The following is a 9,548-nucleotide window of genomic DNA, read 5'->3' as shown; positions in this document are numbered from 1 at the left end:
GTTTACAGCGGATGGGGTTGGCAGGCACCAACAATGAACCTAAACAGAGCTTGCTGCACAGGTTCCTATCCGGTACTTCCCTGGCTGTAAGTGGGAAACCAAGAGGCGACATCGCAATGGAGAATCCCACACCCCAACCCTGCAGTCCCACACAGGGTGTGATAACAGCGAGAAAGCTTCCAGGGAATAAATGTCCCAGTCTAGCGTGCTACCTACGCCCTCCTCCAGCAATCTCCTAAATTCAGACACTGAGGCTAGGAGTGCAGAGGACATCGAGAGGACCGAATGAGAGAGCGGCCGTGGACCATAAGGGCCATGTCCGCCGCGGAGACGCGCCAGCACAGCGGCGGCAGTAGTGGCGACAGGAGACCGAGGGGCGGAGGCTGGGGCGGAGAGAGCGGGAGGGCGGGCCGGAGGGTGGCGGGAGGTGTGGCCGGCGGCGGTGGCGGGTGAGCGGCTGCAGCTGCCGCCGGCGTCTCAGGGGCTGCAAGCTGCAGGCGGACGCAACGCTGTGCGATTCCGAAGCCCAGCCACGCCAGGCCGCCCGGCCCTGGCCCCCAGCGGGCGTCGCCGCTCCTTGTCGCCTTGACGCCTAGCCCAGCGCCGCGGCGCAGGACTACCGGTGCCCCGCAAGTTGCGAGCGCACTCTGCGCCTGGGGAAACTTTACCCCGCGGCCGAGCCTCTGCCAGGTAGGATTCAATCACTGAGCCCCTCTGTGCGTACTGGCCCCGGGATACCGCGCGCCTCGGGGGAGATCCCGGACCAGTGCGGGTCCCAGGACGCTCGGGGAAGCGGTCACCAAGTTCTGAAGCGACTCCCCTGGGGGCGGGGACAGCACTGCACTGAGTGACCCCGAGCATGCTTGGGTCGCGGACTTCGCCCGGGTCAGGTGCAGCCATTCCGCGCCCGGCGATCTCAGGGGCTCAGGCGGACAGTAAGGCGGCAGGTGGGACTCCCAGGGCCGGTGTGTTGGCCGGGGCTGTACCGAGAGTGAAGGGGTGAGCCCAGGTGACCCTGCACACAAGCAGGTTACAACGGGGGGCTCGGAGTCGGGCTTGGGCGCGGCGGACAGCCGATCGGGCTGGGGCACCGAGCGCTCTTCGCTTTCCTGGGACCCTGGTAGCGGGGCCAGGAGAACGCTCCTAGATTTTGCTCTCGCACCCGGGTTATCATTCCTTGCGCGGGAAGATGTCCAGCTCCGTGGATGTGGAGACTCAGGAGGTTCCCGGGCGGGTCCGGAGCTCCTTGCGGCCGGATGTGGGGTGTGGTGGCCGCGGGTTCCTAGCGTGGCTGGCCGAGGTGGGCGCGCGCGGGCTCCGGGTCCTGCTTGCGCTGGGGGAGTTGCCTCGCCAGGGGGCGCCCTTCTCTGGCCAGATCGGCTTCCCAGACCAGCCTAGGAGCTTCTCAGACCGAGTTTCTGAGCTCATGGAACCGCAGAGGGACCAAGGCAATGCGCGTGGGGTCTGTCTGGAGGAGTTCCCCGCCTTGTCCTAGAGAATAGGATGGAGGTGCACCCACTATGAGACTGGTGTGCAACTATCAGACGGATCAGTGTCATGAGGTGGGCTGCTGGCAAGGATGAGTGAGCAATTTACACCCAGAAAAACAAAAGAAACTTTACATGAACAGCAAGCCTGCATGGAGACAATAGGATAGAACATTAGTTGGGATTTACTTGAAGTTACTGAAACCCAGCCCTTTTTGTAAAAAACGGCATCTTTTGTCCTGGTCCCGGTCAGATCTCTGGGCATGGTGGGCAGGATTTGTCTTCTCTCTGGGCATAGGTACACTGGGGGCATAGGAATTTCTATAGTTTCGTCAAAAGGGTTACACTCCTCAGCCATCACCAAGAGCACTCCATGTCCTGGGCCTGAGGTCCCACGTGCATCTCCGTGATCATGTCCCACATGCTGGTGAAAACTCATCTTCTTCCTTCCCGTACTCTTAGACTCCTGTATTGTGTGGGTGGAAAGTGTCATCTTCGTTGTGTGAAAGGCTGTTCATATGGAGGGGACTCTGGAGGGGACGGGTGCTTTCTCTTCTCACTAAACTTCTCTCTGTTCCCCCAAGAGAGTTCAGATAAGCTCACCAGAGACTGTAGCTTCACACTGACAGAAGTTTTCATGTACCCTTGCTAGGAATTCGTGCTCACCATCCAAGCTACCCCATACACCCCAACACACACACACACACACACACACACACACACACACACAGGTATTGGGAATGGCTCCTCAAGACACAGATGGGGTCCTGCCTTGGATGCAGCTAGTGTCCCCGTCCAGGACAAAGTTTCCATCAGACAGATCATCCTATCTGCCTGGCTTCTGTTTGGAATGGCAGAGCCAACGCAGAGAGGCAAAGGAAAGGGTGGGGACCCTTGTCTCTGAGTTTGTCTTTAAGACATGCCAGAAAACAAAAGAAGTGTGTTGTTTGTTTTGGTTTTAGAGGCTCTGTGTGTGTGTGTGTGTGTGTGTGTGTGTGTAGCCTAGTTGGAGAGCCCCGCCCACCCCTGGGTATTAGCATGTTCCCAACCCAAAGGCCTGCAGATTCTGGGTGCTGTCTCTTCTCTTTACTTCTTACTCACCCCAACCCCAACACTGAAGAGAACATAGAGGCTCGCCACCTTCCTAAGTTGCTCGTGCCTCTGGTCCTGTCTCTTGGACTCCAGGTAGATTCCCCAGTCTCTAACTCCTCAGTAATCCAAGCCCAGACTCATTTCTTTGTCTCTCTGTCCCCAAGTCCAAGATGCCAGTCAATCACTCAATCTCCAGGGAGCTTTGAGGAAACAGACCTCTGGACTTGCACCTCGGACGGACTGATCTGAATCCATAAAGGATCCCTCCCCCAATTTTTTAGTAACTTCCACACCCGCCTGGAAATAGTTCCCTAGCATCTAAGTGACACTTTAGTGCTTTGGGCTTGGGACTGAGTGGGTTTGGAGTCAAGATATTAGGGGGATTTGTGGGAAGGGGCTGGTAGAGGAGAAAGGGCAGATTTGTAACCCAGCCAGTTAGCTTCTCATCGAGGCCTTGGGTGAGCCCCTTCCCCAGTGGCCCCTCTTCCCTCTCTGTAAGCAGCTCTGGGGATGGAGGGGGTCTTGTGACTTAGATCTAGGGAAGCCTTTTGGGATTCTGAACAGCCAGGCTAGATGCTGCCTCTAGCCCGCTGAACAGGATGCTGGGTCTTCTCCAGGGTGGCTCACCTCCTCTTGCTTAGCCCCTGGTACTAGAACCCAGTGAACTTACACTCAATCCAGCAGGTTGGGGTAGAGGAAAGGGAATGTGGCCCATCCTTGCTAGGAGTGTCACAGCAGCTGGTGCAGGTGTCTTTGTCTGGATGCCTATCTGGTCCCCATTCTCTGGGCAGAGCCAGGGCCTGTGGGTGGACCACACATTTTAGCAACCCCTTCCTGTTGAGAGAGGTGCTCTTCTGGCCCATTTCATCAACCACTGGAAAGGGGAATCAGGAACGGTTGTCTGAACTCAGCTGGGACTCCATAGAGAGAGTGCAACACCCAGCACTTGGCCCCAGAGAGCAGATGATGGCAACTGTTGAGCATCCCTGCAACCCAATATTCTCAGGCAAACATGCCAGCTTGGGTGCCTCCCGCCACCAGGATTGGCATCGAGTGCTGGTGCTCCATGTGATGGAGTGAGGCAGATCACAGGGTTTTGTTTTGTTTTTGTTTTTTTTTTTTTTACAAAGAAAGACAGAATGTGATGGTAAACCCCGGGTCTGCAGCGGACATAAGCTATCAGTAGGACCCTGACTCCTATCCTAGACTTCTGGGTTGGACATAAGCAGAAACAGGCTCGTGAGTGCTGTGATAGAGTAGAAAACCCAGGGAACCTGCAATTAGAAGGCTTGATCTGCCATAGATGAGGCTGTGTGACCTGAGGCTCTCGGTTTAGAAAAATCACTGCATGGTGATTAGAGTACCTGGGTTTAAGTTCTGTCTACCTGCTTGCCAATTACGTGACCTTAGGTCACTCACCTTCCGGTGCCTTCCTTGTTCTATAAAATGGAATTAGCAATCTCTCCCTTCAGCCTGCAGTGGCCCCGCAGTGAGATCATCCTAGTCAAACACTCGGCGCAGTATCTGACGCACAGCACGCACTGTTATCTTCCCAGTGTTTAGGGGTGGGATGTTGTCAATAAGTTGGTCTTTTGGTTGTTTTCTTCCTTTCCTACCTCAGTGGGCAGCCCTGTCCCCGTTGCAGGATAGCCAGTGTTATGTCTAGTCCCCCCGCTATTATCTGCCAGTACTTCCTTCCCTCTCGGATCTGCTTCCCATCCTAGCTGAGTACCAAGCCCGCTGGTGCCGATGAGAAGCTGGCCTGATAAACAGCTTCCAGAACCACCCCAGCCCTGGGTGAGTCCACTGGGTTCTAGTACCAGAGGCTAAGATTGCTTTTAAAGCCCTTTGGACTTTCAGATAAATGCTCTCAGGATCTGTGGGCTGCAGTTCCCCCAGCCGATCCAGATTCCCTCTGTTGATGTGGGCTGCGCCAGCTCTGAGGTCTGTGAAGTGGGACTATGCCCACCGTCTGGGCTGGGGCAGCTTCCTCAAACTGCTTGGCAGGGGACAGTTCAGACTGCAGCAGCCTCTTCCCCAGGAAGGTGGTTGTTCTGTCCGTCTTGATCACAATGGTACGGGAACGTGAGACTGTTCCCATGAGTCAGGGCTGGACTACTCTCCAACCTCATCTCTGGTCTCTGGGGGCTTTAGTTATTGTTCCCATTTTATAGATAGGAAAATAAGGCTCTGAGACAGTGGAGTCAGCAGTGGGGCGTAGGTTTGAGGTTAGCTCATGTGGGCTCTTCATCCTGTGCGCTCAGCCATTGTGTTGTGCTTCTTCCCCAGAACCCCAGAACCCCAATAAGGATCTTTGAAATGGGGCCACCCCCTCAACACACACATGCACACATACACACAAGCACACACACATGCACACAAACACACACACATACAAATATACACAAGCACACACACATGCACACAAACATACAAATATACACCCATGCACACCCATGCACACACACAAACACACACACGCACACACCCATGCATACACACATGCACACACATGTACACATACATATGCACACAAACACACGCACGCACGCACACACACACACACACACACACACAGACGCACACTTTTGACCATTCTTGCTCCTTTTGTCTTGCATATACCACTCGGCCATCTCTGGGGACAGGTGGGTTAAGAAGTTTGGAGACAGTTGCTCACAGGAGGGGGACAATCTTAGGAAGTCACAACAGGCTATAACAGGAAGAGGCGTGTTGCTGCTCTGTATCTGTAGTTAGTATCCCATTATGTTTCTATGCCGATTTCTTATCTGTGAAAATCAGAACGATGGCCTCTGTGTTCTTTTAGGCTGAGTGACAGTGACCCCCCCCCCCCCCCCGTGCCTGAGCACTTGAGATTCCCTGCTCGCTCGTGTGCTCGGCCTGGCCTCCATCTCTGCCTTTTGTGGTGCTTCAGATGGTGACCCTGGTATGTCTACGGCTGCTCTCTTCTGAACCACGTAGATGGCACTGAAGTCACTACAGGGGGAGAAGAGGATGCTGGGAATGCCAGCAGGCACTCCATATGCAGTGGGAGGTGGTATATCTCACTCATCTCTGGGATGTTGGCCAGATCTGTTACCTGGTCCTAACCAGTCACAAGGGCAGATGGGCCCATGAGAAATTCCAGCTTGGCATTGGCATTGGCAGCGGAGTACCCAGAGGAACATTCCAGGCTCCTTTGGGAAGACCGGGTCGCCAGCCCTTCAGACATTAGGCTTATCCCGAACTGACCCAGTGGGACACAATCTGCACATGAGGACATGATTTTAAGTAATCAGATTGGGCCTGTGACACGCTTCAGGTGGTGGTGCCAAAGGGGCTGATAAGTGGCCCATGGTGAACACACTCAGCCATTTCTTGACTTTCCACCCAGTACTCCCTGACCTCCTTTGGCTTGCTGAAGCTTATTGCTTTGAGAACTTTCCAGCACTTTCTCCATGTTCTTCCAGTAACCGCTTCTGGCCCTATCTCCTCCCATTCCCTCATAAAGGTGACTCTTCTGAGTTCATCTCTGTGGGAGTGGGGAGTCAGGGAGCCAAGGGTGCTGGACTCATCTGGAGGTCGGGAGAGAAAGGTAGGGGTGCGGAAGGAGAGAGTCTAGCTTGAGATATGCAGTGCGAGCTAGCGTGTGAGGCCATGTGCCTTATTAAACCAGAAGGGGCAGCCCCAGCAGAGCAGATAGATACCATCCAACGCAGGGACAGAGTCTGGCTATTGGAGAAAGGTTCCAGTTCCTTCCCCCACTCTCTCTCTCTCTCTCTCTCTCTCTCTCTCTCTCTCTCTCTCTCTCTCTCTCTCTCTCTGGATGAGGTAGATTTGGAGTAAACTAGCCTTTTTCATGGGTCTTGAGCCCAGAGATACTGCTAGGAATGGCTCCCTGCCACCCACCCCACCCCAACATGGCCATCTCTACTGCTGAGGCAGATTGCTTTCAGGCTCGCCAAGTGTGTACAGCCTCCTGGGGAGCAGGCTGGACCACCTGCTTCCTGACATTCAGGGACCCTGCCAGTGGAGCAGGCTCTGCTCCTGGCTGTGGCTTCAAGCAGGTTTAGCAGCCCCCCCCCCCATGGGAATGAGAAGAATAAGGCCCTGGATGTAAGCAGCAGAGGAAAGGTCATCCCTTGCTCCAACCCAGGGGAGCTAAAGGGCTCGAACACCCAGGTCCTCTCTCTGACGCAAGAATCAGAGGAAGCGACTTGTCCTAGGGGATAAGGACAGGCATGTCTAAGCACAACCTCCTAGTTGTATTCACATCCCCAGCCAGGCTGGCAGCCATGACAGATAATTGGCCTTTACCAAATCCCTTCCCTTGTAGTGGCTTCCTCCCCTCTTCCACACTTGGCGTTCACTCGTTCACCCTGCCTTACTTTAAGTAGGGTATTTCCAACAAGCAGATCCCCAGTTGAGGATTTGAGGGCCAATCCTTTATGCATGAGAAAGAAGTGAGTTGCCCTCTGTGGGCTGCTGGGTCCGGTCCTTTGAGGACTCTGTAAGCAACTGTATAAAACACACTTCAGTCATTCCACCAGGCAGGGAGAAGTTCGCTTGTTACTCACCAATTTTACTGTCACTCACAGAAGGATGTTCTCAGAGACTACAGCTCCTGGATACTTCCAGTCTGCCTTCTGGGTAAGAGGTGCTGCTGAATGCTCAAGGGAGGGATGACCAGAGAGAGCAACAGCTTCCAACAAAGCCCCAGGAGCCCTTGCTGGACCACAGGCGCGTGCAAGGTTGGGAGCGGGGGGGGGGGGGTGAGTTGGAGGCACAGCTCACCTGTCTAAGGTAGAGGCACGGATTTGTGATGGACTCTGTTAACTGTATGGATGGCCACATGCTCATTCTTTCCCTGCCAAGGGACTGGAGCATCATATACACCTCACCAGATAACCAACTCATGGCCTTCCGCCCCTCATAGTTTCCTGCCCTTCTCCGGGCTCTATCTGTTCTCCGCCCATCCCGACTTGGTCCCCACAGACATCATCTTTGCTTTTCCATCTCATGGGGTCCAGTTGCCTGGGCTTGGCAGACCATCTGCCCCTCCCCCACCTTGTGAACTGGATTCCACAGGTGAGGGTAAAGGGCCATTTTCACTCTCTTGCAGGCTCCCCCAGACCGTGTTGTTGGTCTTCAAAGGGCCTTTTGCTGCTGTTTGATGATTTTTTTCCCGGAGGTGTCTTGCTGAGAATGCCAGCTGCCGAGCCAAGGCAAGCAGTGGCCTCTGAGGACCTGCCTACTTATGCTGGGAGAGAGCGGGGCCTGGTTGCTTGGTGTTTCTGGTTGCGTGTCGTATAGGCTGAGCTTACAGGAAGATTGCAGACCTTGGGGTTCTTCCCTCCTTTGTGTCTAAAGACTGAAGGGGGCCAGGCTCTGAGCCTGGGTCCCTAGCGGGCCTGGGAATATATCATCATCACAAAGTGAGTGAAGAGTTAGAATGTAGCTCATACTTAGCCTGCAAGTGGCTGTCTGGGAGTCCAGATTCTCCAAACCTTGGGTTCTGGTTCTGTTTGGCTCTGACAAACTCTTGATACTCTGTGGTCTTCCGTGTTTGTGTGTGTATGTGTACATAGGTGCATTGAGGTCAGAGGTCAGTGTGGGGTGTCGTCCTCTGTTGATCTCCATTTTGTTTTTTGAGACAGGGTTTCAAAAGAGACTGAACAAGGTTTTCATAGATTTGACTAAACTATGAGGCCATTGAGCCCCAGTGGGTCCTACCCTCTCCCCTCTGTCCTGGGATAAAGATCTATGCCACATCCAGCTTCTCTGTGAGGACTAGCGATCAGGTCCTCAGGCTGCCATAGCAGGCACAGTACAGGCTAGACCATCATCTAGTCCTACTGTGAGCATCTGATGTCTCATTCTCATGGGAAAAATGCGTTCTGGTGAGTCTTGGGGTCTCTTCCAACACCAGAGACCCTGGGTTCATCTCAGAGTCTTGGAAAGGGGGGAGGAAGACTGAAACTGGGCATCTCTTGGAAGAACGCACTCAGGAAGGCCACCATGGTTGTTGTTGGAAGCAGGGTGTGGCCTAAATAAAGTAAGAGGGATAGGTTTCTTTTTAACAGCTGAGATTATATGTGTGTGTGTGTGTGTGTGTGTGTGTGTGTGTGTGTGTGTATTATATGTATTCCTCCTTTCGTTTGGTAATCTTTTCTTTTTTTTAAGATGGTTTGAAGAAGACAAGCAACTGATAACACCACATTATAAGCTCAAATAAAAATAATCTTTTAAGAAAGTGGTTGCTATGTAATTGAATTTAAATAATGAGTATTTTTGTTTCCAAGTAGCCCAACTACTTGTAAAGATCTATTCAAACCTGTTTGAGGGGTCTGTGTGTGTGTGTGTGTGTGTGTGTGTGTGTGTGTGTATGTGTGTGTGTGTGAGCTTCTCTCTGGGAAATAGTAATAGCAGTACCAGTATTGTCGAACAAAGCCGTATGTGTGTTCACACGTACCTTTGGGTGAGCGACTCCCACGAAGCACTTCTAGAAGGACGTGTTTCAGAGGCTGCTGGAAAGGTGCCCTGTGATCCAGCGGAGCCGTGAGCACCTGAGGCCGAGTTCAGCTTTGCAGTCCCACAGGTTGGGATCAAACTCGAACCCTGGTCAGTTGTGTGACTATGGGTGACTTACAGAGTTCATCGAAGCCTCAGCTTAGGGGTGGGGACAGTAAGGCAAAATCAAGGCCTCCGGCCTTTCCCCACGCGCCTGCACAGAAACAACGCTCTTGCTGAGGACAATCATGAGGGAAGCTTTTTCTTGAGTGGAGTCTCCTCTTTCCTAGTTTGTGCTAAGTTACCAAAAGACTAGCCAGCAATGTTGTGCCATAGGTAAAGGTGCCTGAAGGTGGAGGGTGATGTCGGGGAACAGAGGCTGTAGCCACATCTTCCCTGCTGGTTTGTGGTCATTGAAAGAGCCTTGCAGTGTCGTGGCTACACTTAGCCCTGCTGTCTCCG

At 53.4% G+C, this 9,548-nt stretch overlaps 1 protein-coding gene across 1 annotated transcript in view; it reads left to right on the top strand.

Moving 5' to 3' along the window:
• Positions 1-458: 458 nt before the first annotated feature.
• Positions 459-9,548, top strand: part of Tspan18 (tetraspanin 18) — a 128,444-nt gene continuing 119,354 nt past the window's right edge. Inside the window, exon 1 of the mRNA XM_021194708.2 lies at positions 459-690. The gene's annotated coding sequence lies outside the window, so the exon portion shown is untranslated. The remainder of the gene's footprint in view (positions 691-9,548) is intronic.

Source organism: Mus pahari, chromosome 3 (genome assembly GCF_900095145.1).
Source record: "Mus pahari chromosome 3, PAHARI_EIJ_v1.1, whole genome shotgun sequence".
Taxonomy (NCBI): domain Eukaryota; kingdom Metazoa; phylum Chordata; class Mammalia; order Rodentia; family Muridae; genus Mus; species Mus pahari.
Note: the sequence above shows the minus strand (reverse complement) of the source record. Positions and strands in the feature narration are given on the sequence as shown.